The sequence below is a fragment of the Bison bison genome, unplaced genomic scaffold (assembly GCF_000754665.1).
Source record: "Bison bison bison isolate TAMUID 2011002044 unplaced genomic scaffold, Bison_UMD1.0 scf7180017864341, whole genome shotgun sequence".
Taxonomy (NCBI): domain Eukaryota; kingdom Metazoa; phylum Chordata; class Mammalia; order Artiodactyla; family Bovidae; genus Bison; species Bison bison.
This window is the reverse complement of record NW_011494913.1, coordinates 6,885,379-6,905,592: the sequence shown is the minus strand read 5'-3', so window position 1 is coordinate 6,905,592 and position 20,214 is coordinate 6,885,379. Positions and strand designations below refer to the sequence as shown.

General features: G+C 40.2%; 1 pseudogene; it reads left to right on the top strand.

The window, feature by feature from the left end:
* Positions 1 to 5,045: 5,045 nt before the first annotated feature.
* LOC104999064 lies at positions 5,046 to 5,941 on the top strand (annotated as a pseudogene).
* The last annotated feature ends 14,273 nt before the right edge of the window (positions 5,942 to 20,214 follow it).

The window sequence follows — 20,214 nt, the reverse complement described above, 5'->3', positions numbered from 1 at the left end:
CCCATCCCTGGGATTCTCCTGGCAAGAACACTGGAGTGGGTTGCCATTTCCTTCTCCAATGCATGAAAGCGAAAAGTGAAAGTGAAGTCGCTCAGTTGTGTCCGACTCTTAGGGCATTACTATGACTAGTCTCAATTTGTTCCAGCTTCTGTTACTCATCTATTATTCTTTATTTTCCCTACCTTCTAACTGAAAGTGTGAAAATGAAATCCAGGTTTGGTTTAGCCTTGATTAAGAGCAAAGTGTGTGGATGGAGGGATGTTTCAAAAATGATTTTGACTATTTGTAGGAACATGGGACCCACATGAATACTCATGAAAGTTTCTATAACGTTTGCCTTGTCCTTGTAAGATCAAGACAGGCAAGGGAAGACATAGGCAGAACAGATCTGCAGACAGACACTGTATACCTCAGGGTTTCCTCCAGATACACCGTGGGAGTTTAGTTCCCTTCCTTGGCTTTCAACAGGAAGCCAGGGGCCACAAAAAAATGGGCCAGTCTTGCCACAGCAAACCAGCTAGGGTACCGAGGAAGAGAAACAACCTTCCAAGCCAGTGGTTGCTGTGGCAATAGTTTTTCCACCATGGGGCTCACATCTCTTCCTTCCTGTTCTGCATTTTAACAAACACATGAAAAGATGCTCAACATCACTCATTATCAGAGAAATGCAAATCAAAACCACTATGAGGTACCATTTCACACCAGTCAGAATGGCTGCGATCCAAAAGTCTACAAGCAATAAATGCTGGAGAGGGTGTGGAGAAAAGGGAACCCTCTTACACTGTTGGTGGGAATGCAAACTAGTACAGCCACTATGGAGAACAGTGTGGAGATTCCTTTAAAAACTGGAAATAGAACTGCCTTATGATCCAGCATTCCCACTGCTGGGCATACACACTGAGGAAACCAGAATTGAAAGAGACACGTGTACCCCAATGTTCATCACAGCACTGTTTATAATAGCCAGGACATAGAAGCAACCTAGGTGTCCATCAGCAGATGAATGGATAAGAAAGCTGTGGTACATATACACAATGGAGTATTACTCAGCCATTAAAAAGAATACATTTGAATCAGTTCTAATGAGGTGGATGAAACTGGAGCCTATTATACAGAGTGAAGTAAGCCAGAAAGAAAAACACCAATACAGTATACTAACGCATATATATGGAATTTAGAAAGATGGTAACCATAACCCTGTATACGAGACAGCAAAAGAGACACTGATGTATAGAACAGTCTTTTGGACTCTGTGGGAGAGGGAGAGGGTGGGAAGATTTGGGAGAATGACATTGAAACATGTATAATATCATGTATGAAACGAGTCACCAGTCCAGGTTCGATGCACGATACTGGATGCTTGGGGCTGGTGCACTGGGACGACCCAGAGGGATGGAACGGGGAGGGAGGAGGGAGGAGGGTTCAGGATGGGGAACACATGTATACCTGTGGCGGATTCATTTCAATATTTGGCAAAACCAATACAATATTGTAAAGTTTAAAAATAAAATTTAAAAAAAAAGAAGTAATCTAGGGATCCACTTTATATATTCTTTTAAAAAGAGAGAGGCAGGCCAGTTTAGAGATATCACAGAAAACACCCACAGTTTCCTTGTTTTCTCTAAAGAAGAAGTACGTACTTCCCTTTTTTTCAAAGGGGTTGGGGAAGGCAACAAAAATATTCTTCAGACAAATAAAGCCAATAAAAAAATTCAAACGTTGGTGGAGGCTTGACGAATAGCTGAGAGAAGAAAGTGGATTCCCCACATTTCCTTCCTCAGAAACGATCTTCCCCAAAGCCCAATGAAAGCCAGTAAGCCAGCTATTTTTCATGACGAAATATATTCTTTTAACCTCTGTGATCTGGCTTCAGGGTACACATAAAATGTAGAAAGTTGTAGTCTGGACTTTTACCTGGAATAAGTAGCAACATTCAAATTGGGATTTTAAAAACCCATGGGAAATTAAGTCATTTAATTTCTTTGAAAATCTCGGCAGAGAACACCATGGCAATTTGGGAGCCATTGTAACAACAGACAATGGAAGGATAAGCATAAGCACTGTGCCAGTAACTCCTATTCTCCACAGTGACCCATTAGCCGTCCCCAAGGCACCAGCCCGCCTTTACTTTCTGAACCTGTCCCTTTGGCTGCTAATGAGGTCTGAGAGCCTGCACTCTGCTCACCAACTGGGTCCATCTTGCTTGGTACAATCCCAAATACAATCTTATGGAAAATCTATCACAGGAGCCCCAGACCTGCACATCTGGAGCTTCTCGTTGTTGTCAGTGGAACAAGGATGCTTCTTCACATGGGAAGGTGAGGATATCATGGAGGAGTGAGAGGCAATAGAGGGTGTCTTGGAGCAGAGGTGCCCAGGACCACAGTGTACTTCAGCAGAAGACTTGTCTCAGCGGCTCCTAGAGCTGGACTCAAAAGAAGCTGCCTGTTCTCATTAGCTGATATAGGAGGTGGATGACAGTGTTTCATGTTAGGCTGGGCAATTACCAACTAAGGGAAGCGGAGGCCAAACTTTCATCAGAATGCTAAGCAGTCCTAGAATCAAGCTTTCACTTGGAATTGGGGCAGCAACTTGCGATTGTTTTATTCCATGTGCTCCTTTCTGGGGTTTCAGTGGTCAAGGCTGCCATGTAGCCTTGTCGTGGTATAAAAAATTATGGGCTACAGAAATCGGGTTTTGCCAGCCAGGGACACAGAGAGCATGGGAGGCACACTACCCCCACACTGGAGCAGCAGGCTGTGACAAGTTTCCTTTTCCTCTCCTTTTTCTTCAGTGCAGAGGAAGTTCTTGATTTCTTGAAAGAGAATGACTGTAACAGGAGGGAACGCCCCCACCCCAGTGAGGTGACTCCTGTGTTCCTGGGTCAGGGGCCATGGTAGCTTTGAGGACTAGCTACTATAACTGGAACAGAAGCAGGGGTATCTTTAGGCTGCCCTGGGAGCGGTGTCACTCTGGGGTGAACAAACAGTTTGGTTGCGTGAGCATCACTAAAGAGAACTTAGACCCTCAGTTCAGTTCAGTTGCTCAGTCGTGTCCGACTCTTTGCGACCCCATGAATCGCAGCACGCCAGGCCTCCCTGTCCATCACCAACTCCCGGAGTTCACTCAGACTCATGTCCATCGAGTCAGTGATGCCATCCCTTCATCTCATCCTCTGTCGTCCCCTTCTCCTCCTGCCCCCAATCCCTCCCAGCATCAGAGTCTTTTCCAATCAGTCAACTCTTCGCATGAGGTGGCCAAAGTACTGGAGTTTCAGCTTGAGCATCATTCCTTCCAAAGAAATCCCAGGGCTGATCTCCTTCAGAATGGACTGGTTGGATCTGCTTGCAGTCCAAGGGACTCTCAAGAGTCTTCTCCAACACCACAGTTCAAAAGCATCAATTCTTCAGCACTCAGCCTTCTTCACAGTCCAACTCTCACATCCATACATGACCACAGGAAAAACCATAGCCTTGACTAGATGAACCTTTGTTGGCAAAGTAATGTCTCTGCTTTTGAATATGCTATCTAGGTAGGACAGAAACATTTACTCTGTGCTACAGACCTCTGGGCTCCCCTGGTAGCTCAGTTGTAAAGAATCTGCCTGCCAATGCAGGAGACATGGACTCGATCCCTGGATTGGGAATATCCCCTGGAGAAGAAAATGGCAACCCACTGCAGTATTCCTTTTTTTTTTTTTTTCCTTCAGTATTCTTGTCTGGGAAATCTCATGGACAGAGGAGCCTGGTGGGCTACAGTCCATGGGGTCACAAAAGAGTCAGACGTGACTGAGCGACTAAATAACAACAGATCTTTAGCTTAGTATTGAGATGCTAGGGCCAAGCATCATCACGAGAGAAGAGATTTACTGAGGAATGAAGGAATGAGCTTTGATGCAAAAGTGAGTGTGTGAGTGCCGCGTCCCCAGGTCACTTTCCCAAGGATGCTAATTCTGTGAGCTGCTGTCATTCCCCAGCTCTCTGACCTGCCAGCCTGGAGACTTAAAAGGGCAGAGCAGATCCTGGATTGACAATTTGTGCCGTGTTGTTGAGCAGTTCCCCAGCATCCCTGGTCTCCAATCTGTTCTGTAAAATGATTATACTAAACTAAGACCTGTCATACTGTCGGTCAGTAATTCATCAATGATATTAACTGAATGATGAACAATTAAGATCAATAAAGCTAAACTTTCACTTAAGGTTGAGAAGACATCACCAAGAGATTTGTTTCTATTTTCATAGCATTTGGCAGTAGTAAGGGCTTTTGGACAGAAGTCGCTAAGGTCCCAGCTGTGTGACCTGACCTCTCTGGAACTTCTCTATGTCTCAAAGTCTCTTTGTGTAGCAGAAGGAGTGAGGGAAATCTAACACTCAGGATTATTGTGTAGAGCAGGAGAAACACTGGATTTCAGTGACCAGCATAATACCAAGCATTAGTAAAGTCTTCAACAGTGATGATGTTTATAATCTGAACCATAGAATTTGTTGCATATTGTAAAAGGCATATTCAAAGGGAATATTGTTATACTACTGTTGTCTTTATTTAAATATAAATTGGTAATACTGTAAAATATATAACTTGCAGATGTGAATAACACTGCCTATTCATCATGCCACATTTAAAAATACACTAGTGATTTCAATATTAAAATTAGACCTTGAGGAACACATAAGAATCATTGATATCACATGACAAGTGAATTACATCCTTCATTTTATTTAATTCTCACCAGTACATGAACTGTAGATCCTGTCTTCTTTTTACATAGAGTGAAAGTGAAGTTCACAAATGTTAACCATTAATAACTTTCCAAAAGCATCAATCTCTCAAGGGATCGGAACTCAGTACTGAACTAGTGTTGAAGTCATGTCTTTTTGATCCAATAAGCAGCGAATGGGACTACTTTGCCCTCCATGTAGCTGCCTTCTTGGGTGGTTAAGGAGCTTGATCCTGTGCTCCTCTAAAACTTTTGTTCTTGCTGTGATGCCTCTATTGTAGGCTAAGACCCACAGATGAGGCTGCTGTGGAAAGAAATGTTGATGGTAATGAGAAATGGGACAACGGTCCAAGAGTTCACCTTGGAGAGTTTCCCTGCTGTCCAGCACCTGGGCAAAGTCCTCTTCTTGGTGCCCTCGCTGGCACACCTGGCGTCCGCTGCAGGCAGTGCCCTCATAGCCACCATCAGCTGTGCTGACTCCAGGCTACAGACACCTGTGAGTGTTGCTTCACAAGTACAGTTATTCCTAAACTGTTGATCATCTTTCTTTTAGGCAAACAAACAATTTCCTTTGCCGCCTGTCTCACACAAGCCTTTGTGTTAATATTTCTGGGGGCAGCAGGCTTCCTCCTCATAGCAGCGTTATCTTTGGACCAATACTTGGCCATTTACAAGCCTCTGTATTCCACCACCATCATGAACCTGAGCACTTGCTGCCTCCTGTTCACAGCCTGCTGTGCTTTGGGGTTTGCTGTTCTTTCTGGTCTGGTGTGAAGGTGTCCCAGTTATCTTTCTTCAGCCCCCAAGTCATCCCTTACTTCTTCTGTGACCTTGGCCCCCTGATCCATCTCTCCTCTCTGACACCAAACTTGAAATGTATGCTTTTATCCTTGCTTTGTGGGTCCTTTTGACATCCTTCACCACAACCATCATTGCGTAAGCAACATAGTAGCCACAGTCCTGTGACTCCCATCAGCCAAGGAGTGACAGAAAGCTTTCTCCACCTGCTCCTCTCACCTCATTGTCCTCTCCCTGATGTACGGCAGCTGTGTGTTTATATACGTGAAACCAAGGCAGGTGGACAGGCTGGACTCCAACAAGGAGGCTGCCCTTGTGAACACGGAGGTGACCCTGCTGCTGAACCCGGTCACCTACACTCTGAGGAACAAGCAGGTCCACTGGGCTTTGCGAAAAATGATGTTCAGGATGAAAATATCAAGATAAAAGAAAATCATATGGCCTTGGAGTGGAAGTCTTCAGAAAACCATTTGTCTTCCTTCCAGACACTGTAGCAGTCCCCAGAGCTGTCTTGGGAGTCTGTGGCAGACCTTACCTGATCTCTGTTAACTCATCCCCATCGTGAAGACCTATTTTCTCAAGGCCACTTTTCACCTTGGTGTGCATGGATATTTTCTCCCTAAATATGCCACATACTGATGACATTTACTTTGACTGTAAAATACCTTACTACATTTTCATTCTTCCCTCTGATATAAACCATGTTTTGAAATTTCTGAAATTTAGTAACTTATACTCTTTTTATTTTACTACCGTATGGCCCAAATGGCAATCCACTCCAGTATTCTTGACTGAAGAAAGCCACGGACAGAGTAGCCTGCTGGGCTACAGTCCACAGTGTCGCAGAGTTGGACACGACTGAAACGACTTAGCATATATGTACCATCTGACCATAAACTTCATTCAACTGAATTACAATTATTTGGGGCATCTCAGGTGGCTCTGCATGGATAAGGAATCCACCCGCAACGCAGGAGACATAGGAGACGCGGGTTTGATCCTCAGGTCGGGAAGGGCATGGCAACCCCCTCCAAGCATCCATATAATTAAAACAATAAAGAAAAAGATAACTGTAGTACCAGCGCTCAGGTCTACGTGCCCTTCATGCCTACCTCAAGGAAATAAGGGTTATAGTACCCTTCATAATGGGATGTCGATAGCTTGCACCTGATGTGCTCTTAATTGCTGTTTTTAGATAGCTTAGCTACATATGTATGAATCACTTTCATGCTCAAAGAAATAGAACTGCGTTAGCTCTTAGACCATCCTCTAAGGAGGGGGATTAACTACAGCGTTCCACAGCTAATCAATGCCTCTATTTTCTAAATAGTTTATTCCAACACCAGTTTCAAAATGTATACTTATGATTGGTTCTTATCCTAAAATTGTTACTATAGAATGGGTGTTCTCATCAGTGAAAAGGAGTGCTTAATCCACATTTGTCTGATCGCTTCCAAAGTCACAAGGCAATGAAATCTAAGTTATTTGCTGATCAACTTACTTCAAGTTACTCATGAAAATAAACAATTTTTTCTGTTAGACTTGTGTTGTCAACTACAAGGTTATCTTCTGAATGATAACTTCTTCTAAAACCAACATTTCTGTTATCTCAATTCTCATCCTTTGCATGCTTTTAGCTCTTATTTCCAGGATAGAAATGTGTCTGTTTCATTTCCAGAGGAAATACCTCTAGATTAATACCGTTTTTATTCTCTCTTGTTTGCTTTTTAACCCAAACTCTGAGATTAAATAATCACAAATGAATTTTGTGAAATATGTCCTACACCATGGTTGAATCATACTTGGCCTTGAAGGTCATATTACAAACTTCAGATTTCATCTTACTGACAATGAGGAGGTATCAAATGCATTCTAAAAATATCACAGGTATGTTCTGATTAGCTGTGTATTATAATTCATAGCCGTATGAAAATTCATACAAATTCATGTTGTATGAAAAAGACATTGGAAAAACCAAGATCAAAGGAGGAAAGTGGATACAAAGACTGTTGCAGAAATCAAGAGAAAGAGAATGCTGGCTTAAGGAACTGGCAGTAGAAATGGAATGCAAAGGGACCTCTAGTAGATTCTGAAACAGTTTGCATTGGAAGCCCTGAGTTCTAAGGCTCGTGCTGCCTTCCTCTAACTGGTCAACTTCCCAAAATACTTCAGTCATGTTATCCATAGAATGTGGAGACTGAGCCAGACAATCTCAAGTCAACTTGAAAATGACTCAAGATGTTGTAGGAGCATGGAAATAATGCTCCACCCTGAGAGATAAACCACTGAAAAGTGTATTGACATCGTTGATGTTTAGTATTTTATTAATAAGTCGAGGAACCAAGAAATGACAGGAAGCCTTCTTAGGTTTAATCAAGATTTGATTATAATTTATTATGCTTAAACTATTCAGATGTACTTTATGTTACTTAAGATAGATATGATTGAATGGTGAACTTGATAAATAGAAAATGAACCCCAGAAAGCCAAAATTTAATTTATGAATCTAGCCTGGTCATTGCTAGCTACACGTGGTACCCAATGGGGACAAACTCTAATGTGAAGATTAATGCACCAGACTCTGGTGCTGTCCAACATTTTATTGAGACAAGTCCCCTAACCTAATTCTGCATCAAAGATATTTCCATTCATAACATTTAAAATAATTTTATTGAAGTATGACTGGCAGAAAAGCTATAGATATTTAATGTATGTTATTTGATGTGTTTGGAGAGACATAGACATCTGTGAAATCATCACTAACAAATCACCTCCAAAGGCTTCTTCTTGCCATCTTTGTTCATAGACAATACTGTATTATATATCATAGGCCCTGCTGCTGCTGCTAAGTCGCTTCAGTCGTGTCCGACTCTGTGCGACCCCATGGATGGCAGCCCACCAGGCTCCTCCATCCCTGGGATTGCCCTATGTTGCACGTATCTCCAGAAATTATTTATTTCGTATAACTGAATCTTTGTATCCTTTGATCAACACCTCCCTCTATCTCCCTCACCCAAGCCCTGACCATCACTGTTCTATTCTCAGCTTCTATGGATTTGATTAAGCTCCACATATATGTGAAATCATACAGTGTTGCTCCTTCTCATGTCTGGCTGATCTTACTTGGAATAATGTCCCCAGGTACATCCATGTTGTCACAAATGGCAGGATTGTCTTCTTTTTATTTTAAGGCTGAATAAAATTTACTTAAGTGCTCATGCTTGTGTGTGCTCAGTCATGTCTGACTCTTCGCAACCCCATGGATTGTAGCCTGTCAGGCTCCTCTGCCCATGGAACTTTCCAGGCAAGAGTACTGGAGTGGGTTGCCATTTCCTCCTACAGGGTATCTTCCAGACCCATGGATCAAATCTGCATCTCTTACATTGGCAGACAGATTCTTTAGCACTGTGCCACCTGGGAAGAGTGTTCTCTCTTTTCCCCTTGTTTCAGTTCAGTTCAGTAGCTCAGTCATGTCTGATTCTTTGCAACCCCATAGACTACAAACACGCCAGACTTCCCTTGTTTATCATTCAAAAAAAAAAAAAAAAAATACCAGCTCTTAGTTTTGCTTAACTTTTTCATTCTTTTTATTTCCTTTATTTCAGCTTTGATCATTGTTATTTCCTTCCTTCTATTGACTTTCAACTTAGTCTATTCATTTCTAGTTTCTTAAGCTGTAAAGTTAGGTTGATTATTTGATATCTTTCTCTTTTTTCAACATAGTCATTCACCATCACACATTTCCCTCTCAGAATTGCCTTCCCAACATGTCATAAGTTTTGGTATGTGTTTTCATTTCAATTTGTTTCAAAATATTTTTTATTTCTCTTTTGACTTCTCCTTGACTATGAGTGTTCAGGAATATGTTGGTTGTTTCTCACATATTTGTAGATGTTCTCATTTTCCTCATGTTCTTGATTTCTAGTTTCAAACAATGGTGATCAGAAAATATACTTGATATTATTTCAGTCTTTAATTTTGCTAAGACCTGTTTTTTTTAATCTATGGTATATCCTGGAGAATGATCTGTGCACACTTAAGAATAATATGTATTCTGCTGCTGCTGCCTGGATGGATGGAATGTTTTTAAGATGTATGTTAGGTTCATTTGATCTAGCATATGGTTCAAGTCATGTTTCCTGGTTGATTTTCAGTCTGCACGAATTTGATGAGATCATCACAATGATGAGAGTGGGGTGTTGAAATCACTACTTGTATTGTATTATTGTCTATTTCTCCCTCAGTTCTGTTAGTATTTGCTTAATATGTTTAGGTGCTTCGATGTTTGGTACATATGTAGTGTGTATATATATAATTGTTATATATAGAATTTACATTATATATATATATACATACACACACAATTGTTATGTCATCTTGGCGCATTGACTCCTTTATCATTAGGGAATAGCCTTCTTTGTCTCTTGTTACCAACCCAGTGCCCCCAGTGCCAACACAGGTGGCAGCAGTGCTACTTGCCCCTCCAAAGCACCAGAGACCCCGGGGGCTCAAGCAGCATCAATGAGGGCATGAGCAACACTTCTGCATAGACACTGGAAGGTAGAAAGTGCAGATTCTCAAATATGGCCAGGGGCAGCACAGGTAAGAAAAACCAAAAACGTGTGCTATAATGCCACCTACTGAAAAACAAAAGAAAGCTCTCTAATTCCCAACCTGTTGACTTGTTAGAATCAAAGCAAACACATCTTTGCCTAAATGAGACTGATGTTCATTGCATGATGTGGACTGGCTGAGGAACAACTCATTAAGCACCGTGAAAAACCAGAGTACCACAGTATCACAGAAAGAAGATGACAATTCTTCAGAAACCAAACTTAAAGTCATGGAAGATTGTGATGTAACTGATAGAGAATTCAAAATAGTGGTCATAAAAAAACTCAATTAGCTGTAAGAAAACTCAGAAGGGCAGTTCAATGAGCTCAGGAATAAAATTAATGAAAGAAGAAAATGCTTACCAAAGAGACTGAAACTCTAAAAACAACCAAAGTTTCTGGAGCTGAAGAACTTGATAAATGAGGTAAAGAGTTATTAGGAAACTCTGAAAATAGAGCAGACCATATGGAAGACAGAATTAGCAAATTCAAAAATAGAAATCTAGAAGATGACGGAGGAGTAGGTGGACGTGCTGTACATTTCTCCCCATGGATACATCAGGAATACACCTTGAGACACAAAAGTGCATGCAGAACACCAGCTGAGAATGGACAGGAGTGCCTGACCAGTGGAAAAGAATATATAGAAGCACACAAAACTCAGTAGGAAGAAGAAACTAGGGGAGGAAACCAGGAGTGTCAGTAGGACTGGACCAGCCCTTGATGGGTGGGGGAACTGAAGCAGGGGTCTGATCCCCACATCAGGGCAATTGTCTGAGTCAGAGGAGAAACATTTAAGACTGAGAGTGAAACAGCTGATCTGTGGCAGCCTAAATGGAATGAGAATCAGACAGTCCTTGCCGCAACCATACCATCACAGACAGGAACGCTGGTCCCCTGGAAGGCGCAGCGGCTGGGCGCTGCAGTTTAGGGATTGTGGAGCAATCCCAGGACAAGGGCTACTCTTGATTACAGACAGATGGATTGAGGGGATTTGAGGGAGGAGATCCCGGTGGGAAATGCCAGTGGAGGAAAGTCAGGCAGCCATGGAAGCAAAACGGTACTGCTGAGTCACATGTAGGGGTGGAGCCATCACCATAGCTTCCCTCTCCCCACATGCCAGCATCAGCAGCTTAACAATAGAGAGGCTGGCCCATCAAATGCCTGACACACTGAAATATAGAGTAGGACCCCAGCCAGGGTGCCCCTTTAAGTGCCTGACATGCTGATCTACAGAGTAGGACCCCAGTCAGGGGGCCTTCTATGTGCCTGATGTGCCAAACAACAGAGAAGGACCCCAGGCAAGGGAGCCCACTAAGTGCCTGAATGGGCAGAGCAATAGAGAAAGACTGGTTAAAGAGGCATTCTGATCACCAGCTACTACTGCTGTGGCTAAGTCGCTTCAGTCATGTCTGACTCTCTGCAACCCCATAGAAGGCAGCCCACCAGGCTCCACCGTCCCTGGGATTCTCCAGGCAAGAACACTGGAGTGGGTTGCCATTTCCTTCTCCAATGCATGAAAGTGAAAAGTGAACGTGAAGTCGCTCAGTCGAGTCCGACTCTTGGCGACCTCATGGACTGCAGCCTACCAGGGCCCTCCATCCATGGGATTTTCCAGGCAAGAGTACTGGAGTGGGCTGCCATTGCCTTCTCCGGATAACCAGCTACAAGAGGCTCAAAGAAAGACTCTGATAGGGCTATAACTCCTGAGGCAGAGGCAATCCATGTCCCTGAGCACTTGGCACCGCCAGGGTCCCCACAAGCCAGGCAGGTATGCCACCTTTACGCTCAACTCTCACTGGGGCAGAGTTGCCACAGGCAAAAAAAGTCTTGCATCTGTGCACACAGGGTCGCTTTGGTCGTGTCCGACTCTTTGCAACCCTGTAGACTGTGGCCTGCCAGGCTTCTCTGTCAGGAAGAGGGGTTCTCCAGGCAAGAATACTGGAGTGTATTGGCCAATACTGGTTGCCATACCCTTCTAGAGCACTATATTTCCTGCTTCCCTAGCTGCTAACTCTCCTGAGTACCTGGTGCTGCCAGAACCTCTGTGACCCAAGCAGCTGTTCCACCTCCACACCTGGCCCTCTCAGGGGCAAATCAAGTCCTCCAGAGAAGCCTCAGGAGCAAACCCCAGTGGACAACCCTCATATAGAGGTGGTCTCAACCCTGAGTTGAAACCCAGACACAGTGTGGCTAAGGAAGAAGACCCCAAACCTTCCCACCAGCTGTACAAGCTGCAGATTAAATCCACACAATCAACTAGGAAGACTCTGTATCTACTGCTACTGCTAAATCACTTCAGTCGTGTCCGACTCTGTGTGACCCCATAGATGGCAGCCCACCAGGCTCTGCCTTCCCTGGGATTCTCCAGGCAAGAATACTGGAGTGGGTTGCCATTTCCTTCTCCAATGCATGAAAGTGAAAAGTGAAAGGGAAGTCGCTGAGTCTTGTCCGACTCTTAGTGATCCCATGGACTGCAGCCTACCAGGGTCCTCCATCAATGGGATTTTCCAGGCAAGAGTACTGGAGTGGGATGCCATTGCCTTCTCCTCTCTGTATCTATAGATTATATAAAAGATCATTGAGAGCTCCCACAAAAGAAAATGCACTAGTTCTGATAGCTCTGGACATTGGAGGCAAGAACACACAGGAAGAGTAAGATCAGATTAGAATCTGAGCTGCCTCCACAGCAGGTCCAGAGATCAGCACAGAGTTGGAGGGCATCCTAGGGAGGTGAGGAGGACTGTGACTCCCAGTGAGGGAAAGGACTCTGACAGCAGTAACTCAAGAAAAACATTTATTATTCTTGTGTTTTGACTTGTTCTATAGATCCTTTTGGATTTTTTTTCTTCTTTTTTCCTTTCCCCTCCCCCCTCTGTTGTAGTTGTCAATTTTATTTGCACTATGAAATCAAATTAAGCTTTTGAGGTTTTTTTCCTCAGTCACATATTTTATTGTTATAAACCACTGCCTCTATGTTGGACTTTTGCAGTTCTGTAGAGTTTTCCTTTTCTCTCTCTCTCTCTCTCTTTTTTTAATTTGAATTTTTAATTTTTTGAACCTATTATTTTTTTTTACATTTATTCCTTTGTTTGCTTTTCCTAGTGTTCTTTTCCCCTTGCAGTTAATATTTAACAAATCTAAATCTTCTTTATCTATCTCTATTTAACTTTGCTTATCTATTCTTTCTTTCTTTTCTTTCTTTCCTTTCCTATCAAAATATTTGTTAGTTTTGTTTTCATTACTTTATTTCCCACTTGGCACCTTGCTTTAGTTTTGTTTTCCAGTTTGTGCTTTTTGTTAGTTTTGTTCTTAACAGGAAAATATAATTTTTTATTTCCTTTGTCTGCCAGGCCAATTTGCTGTACTTTATTTTTTTTGAACTGTTTTGACTTTGCTCATGAGTGTATATGTATATGTGTATATTCCATTATTTTAATTATTATTTGTCTGATTTTGTAACTGCCATTTGTCTGGGGTTCATCTTTGGTTTCTCGTTTTTGGATATTTGTCTTAATCCCACTTAATGCCATAACAAACCACTTGTGGAATCTTTGTTCCTGATCATAGATCAAGCCCTGAGCCTTTGGAGAGGGGGAACTGACTCCAAGATCCTAGACTATCAAATAACTAACCCTAGGGAATATCAATAGTGAGAACTCACACAAAGGAAATGACTTGAATACAAGACCAGGCATCACCCAACCACCAGTAGCACCCTGTGCAGGATGCCTCATCTAAACAACAAACAAAACAAAAATACTAACCCAATCATCAGCAGACAAGATTACCACCTCACTCAGCCTTACCCATTGGAGGAAAAACAAGCAAACAAACAAAAACTCAGCAAAAATCTGACCGTATACAAAGCTTACACAAACCACTGGACCAACCTTAGGAGGTCAGAAACCAAAAGGAAGAAAAAATTCAACCTTCTTCAAGGAAAGAATTTCACTTTCCTTGAAGCCTGGGAAAAGGAGACCTCAAACACAATAAGTTTAAAAAAATAATGAAAAAGCAGAGAAATACTACACAAATGAAGGAACAAACTAGAAACACAGAAGTCCAAATAAATGAAGAGGAAGTAGACAAACTACCTGAAAAAGAATTCAGAATAATGATAGTAAAGATGATAAAAAACCCTGAAAACAAAATGGAGAAAATGCAAGAATCAATTAACAAAGAAGAGTTAAAGAATAAACATACAGACGAAAGTAAATTAAAAGAATAAACATACAGAGACAAACAACACAATTACTGAAATTAAAAATACTCTAGAAGGAATCAATAGCAGAATATCTGAAGCAGAAAAATGAATCAGTGAGCTGGAAGATAAAATGATGGATATAACTTCTGCAGACCAGAATAAAGTAAAAAGAATGAAAAGAACTAAGGATAGTCTCAGAGAAACTATAGGAGTCTCTGGGGAATTATAGGGGTCCCAAAAGAAGAGAAAAAGAAAGGGTATTAGAAAAATTTTGAAGAGCTTATAGTTGAAATTTTCCCCAAAATGGAAAAGGAAATAGTCAATCAAGTTCAAGAGGCACAAAGAGTCCCATACAGGATAAACCCAAGGAGAAACATGCCAACATACATACTAATCAAACTAACAAAACTAAACACAAAGAAAGAATATTAAAAGCCACAAGGGAAAAGCAAAAAGTAACATACAAGTGGAAACCCCATATGCTTAACAGCTGATCTTTCAGCAGAGATTCTGCAGGCCAGAAGGGAATGGCAGGATATATTTAAAATACTGAAAGGGAAAAATCTACAACCAAGATTACTGTACCCAGCAAGGATCTCATTAAATTGATGGAGAAATAAAAAGCTTTTCAGACAAGCTAAAGTTAAGAGAATTCAGTACCACCAAACCAGCTTTACAACAAATGTGAAAGGGACTGACGTGGTCAAGAAATACAAGAGAAGAAAAAAGATCTACAAAATCAACCCCAAACAATTAAGAAAACAGCAATAGGAACATATATATCAATAATTACTTTAAATGTAAATGGATTTAATGCTCCAACCCAAAGACACAGACTGGCTGAATGGATACAAAAACAAGACCCATATATGTATAAGAAACCCACTTCAGACCTAAAGACACAAAGAGACTGAAAGTGAGAGGATGGAAAAATATGTTCCATGCAAATGGGAAGCAAAAGAAAGCTAGAGTAGCAATCATCATATCAGAAAAAATAGACCTTAAAATAAAGAATATTATAAGAGATAAGGAAGGACACTACATAATGGTCAAGGGATTGATCCAACAGGAAGACATAACAGTTGGAAATATCTATGCACCCAACATAGGCGCACCTCAATACATAAGACAAACACTAACAGACATAAAAGGAGAAATCGACAGTAACACAACAATAGTAGGAGACTCTACCACCCCATTCACACCAATGGACAGATCATCAAAATGGGAAATTAATAAGGAAGCACGAGTCTTAAATGATACATTAGATGAGATGGATCTCATTGATATCTTCAGGACATTCCATCCAAATGCAGAAAAATACACCTTTTTCTCAAGTGCACATGGAACATTCTCCAGGACAGACCACATCTTGGGTCACAAATCAAACTTCAGTAAACTTAAGAAAACTGAAATTGTATCAAGCATCTTCTCTGACCACAACACTGTGAGACTAGATAACTAGATAACAATTACAAGAAAAAAACTGTAAGAAACACAAACACATGGAGATTAAATATGTTTCTAAATAACCAACAGGTTACTGAAGAAATAAAAAAAACTTCCAGAAACAAATGAAAACACAATAACTCAAAACCTATGGGATGCAGCAAAAGCGGTTCTAAGAGGGAAGTTTATAGCAGTACAATCCTACCTCAAGAAACAAGAAAAACATCAAATAGACAACCTTACTTTATATCTAAAACAACTGGAAAAAGAAGAAGAACAACAACAACAACAAAAACAAAATTAGTAGAAGGAAAGAAATAAAAAAGATCAGAGCAGAAATAAAAGAAATGAAAGAAACAATAGTAAAGATTACTAAAACTAAAAGCTGGTTCTTTGAAAAGACAAACAAAATTGACAAACATTTAGCCAGATTCATCAAGAAAAAAAGAGAGAAGAATCAAATCAACAAAATTAGAAATTAAAAAGGAGAGGTTAAAACAGACAATTCAGAAATACAAAGGATTCTAAGAGACTATTATGAACAACTTTATGGCAATAAAATGGATAGCCTGGAAGAAATGCACAGATTCTTAGAAAAGTTCAATTTTCCACAACTGAATCTGGAAGAAATAGAAATTATGAACAACCCAATTACAAGCACTGAAATTGAAGGTGGGATCAAAAAACAAAAGCCCAGGACCAGATGGTTTCACAGGAGAATTGTATCAAACATTTAGAGAAGATATAATGCCTATCCTTCTAAAACTCTTTCCAAAAATTGCAAAGGAAGGAATACTCCCCAACTCATTCTATGAGAACACCATCACCCTGATACCAAAACAAAATAAAGGCAACACACACACATACACAAAAAACTACAGGCCAATATCACTGATGAATATAGATTCAAAAATCTGCAACAAAATTTTAGCAAATAGAATTCAGCAACATATCAAAAAGCTCATACACCATGATCAAGTTGGGTTTATTCCAGGGATGCAAGGATTCTTCAATGTACTCAAATCGATCAATGTGACACACCATATTAACAAATTGAAAGATAAAAATTATATGATAATCTCAATAGATGCAGAAAAAGCCTTTCACAAAATTCAACACCAATTTATGACTAAAATTCTTCAAAAAATGGGCATAGAAGGAACCTACCTCAACATAAGAAAGGCCATATATGGTAAGCCTACAGCAAACCTCATTCTCAATGGTGAAACACTGAGAGCACACCCGCTAAGATCAGGAGCAAGAAAAGCCTGTCCACTTTCACCACTATTATTCAACATAGTTCTGGATGTCCTAGCTATAGCAATCAGAGTAGAAAAAGAAATAAAATAAATCCGGATCAGAAAAGAATAAGTAAAGCTCTCACTGTTTGCAGATGACATGATACTGTACATAGAAAACTCTAAAGACAGTATCAGAAAATTACTAGAGCTAATCAGTGAATTTAGCAAAGTTGCAGGATACAAAATCAATACACAGAAATCACTTGTATTTCTATTAACTAACAATGAAAAATTAGAAAGAGCAATTAAGGAATCAATCCCATTCACGATTGCAACAAAAAGAATTAAATATCTAGGAATAAACTTACCTAAGGAGACAGAAAAACTGTACACAGAAAATTATAAGACACTAATGAAAGAAATCAAAGATGACATAAACAGATGGAAAGATAGTCCACGTTCCTGGGTAGGAAGAATCAATATTGTGAAAATGACTATACTACCAAACACAATCTACAGATTCAATGTGATCCCTATCAAATTACCAATGGTATTTTTCACAGAACTAGAACAAAAAATTTCACAATTCATATGGAAACACAAAAGACCCCGAATAGCCAAAGCAGTCTTGAGAAAGAAGAATGGAGCTAGAGGAATCAAGCTTCCTGACTTCAGGTTATACTACAAAGCTACAGTCATCAAGACAGTATGGTACTGGCACAATAACAGAAATATAGGCCAATGGAACAAGATAGAAAGCCCAGAAATAACCCCATGAACCTATGGGTACCTTAGTTTTGACAAAGGAGGCAAGACTATACTATGGGGCAAAGACAGCCTCTTCAATAAATGGTGCTGGGAAAACGGGATAGCTACATGTAAAAGAATGAAATTAGAACACTTCCTAACACCATACAAAAAGATAAACTCAAAATGGATTAAAGACCTAAATGTAAGACCAGAAACTATAAAACTCTTAGAGGAAACCATAGGCAGAACACTTGATGACATAAATCAAAGCAAGATCCTTTATGACCCACCTCCTAGAGTCAAGGAAATAAAAACAAAAGTAAACAAGTGGGACCTGATTAAACTTAAAAGCTTTTGTACAGCAAAGGAAACTGTAAGCAAGGTGAAAAGACAACCCTCAGAATGGGAGAAAATAATAGCAAATGAAACAATTGACAAAGATTAATTTCCAAAATATACAAGCAGCTCATACAATTCAATACCAGGAAAACAAACAACCCAATCAAAAAGTGGGGAAAAGACCTAAACAGACATTTCTCCAATGAAGACATACAGATGGCTAACACATGAAAAGATGCTAAACATCGCTCATTACTAGAGAAATGCAAATCAAAACTACAATGACCTCACACTGGTCACAATGGCCCTCATCAAAAAGACTACAAACAGTAAATGCTGGAAAGGTGTGGAGAAAAGGGAATGTTCTTACACTGTTTGTGGGAATGTAAATTGATACAGCCACTATGGAAGTCAGTATGTGGGTTCCTTAAAAAGCTAGGAATAAAACCACCATATGACCTAGCAATTCCTTTCCTAGGCATATACCCTGAGGAAAGCAAAATTGAAAGAGACGCATGTATCCCATTGTTCATTGCAGCACTATTTACAATAGTTAGAACATGGAAGCAACCTAGATGTCCATTGACAGAGGAATGGATAAGGAAGTTGTGATATATATATACAATGGAATATTACTTAGCCATAAAAAGGAACACATTTGAGGAACACATTGTTAATTGCAGCACTATTTACAATAGTTAGAACATGGAAGCAACCTAGATGTCCATTGACAGAGGAATGGATAAGGAAGTTGTGATATATATATACAATGGAATATTACTTAGCCATAAAAAGGAACACATTTGAGGAACACATTGTTAATTGCAGCACTATTTACAATAGTTAGAACATGGAAGCAACCTAGATGTCCATTGACAGAGGAATGGATAAGGAAGTTGTGATATATATATATACAATGGAATATTACTTAGCCATAAAAAGGAACACATTTGAGTCAGTTCTAATGAGGTGGATGAACCTAGAACCTATTACACAGAGTGAAGTAAGTCAGAAAGAGAAAGGTAAATATCATATTCTAATGCATATATACAGAATCTAGAAAACTGATACTGAAGAATTTATTTACAGAGCAGCAATGGCGAGACAGACATAGAGAATAGATCTATGGACATGGGGAGAGGGGAGAGGGTGAGATGTATAGAAAGAGTAACATGGAAACTTACATTACCATATGCAAAATAGATAGCCAACGGCAATTTGCTGTATGTCTCAGGGAACTCAAACAGGGGCTCTGTATCAACCTAAAGTGGTGGGATGGGGAGGGAGATGGGAGGGAGGTTCAAAAGGGAGGGGATGTATGTATACCTATGGCTGATTCATGCTGAGGTTTGACAGAAAACAAAATTCTGTAAAGCAATTATTCTTCAATAAAAAATAAATTAATTAAAAAATAGAAATCTAAAAATGACATATTCAAAATGTTGCAAATATAAAAGCTGTCAGCCAAGTATGTTCTATCCAGCAAAGTTATTCTTCAGATATGGAGTATAAAAACTTTCCCAAACGAAAGCTGAGGGAATTTGTAGCCACTAGATTTGCCTTACAAAGAGTGTTGAAAGGAGCTTTTCTACAAAAGGCAAAGATACACAAAACTTTGAGTAGGTGATAAATAGAATCAGAAAATTGCAAATATATATCAGAATAGTTTGTTAAATACAATTATAGCATAAAAATCAAAGGGGAAAATTATTAAAAATAATAGATACTTCAACTCTGTAATGAACTCACAATCTAAAAAAATGGATAAAGGGGGAGAAAAAGGATGGAAGCTGCATAGGCAGATGAAGATAAGATGTTACCAGCAGAAAAAGGACTACAGTAAGTCCCCCACATATGAAGCTTCAAGTTGTGAACATCCACAGATGTGACCGTGGCACTTACTAATGAAAATCAGATGGGATTGGAAGCCCAAAGACAGGACGAAGAGAGACAAGAGGAAGAAGTAACTGAAGAACCAAAGAGCGTCACATGCAGGAAATGGCAGGAGGATCTTTTTTATCTGAGGAGGCACTGCTAGTTTCTGGGGCACAGGAACCGAGCCTAGAATGGTATATGAAGGTTACAGCAGCTGCTTAGAAT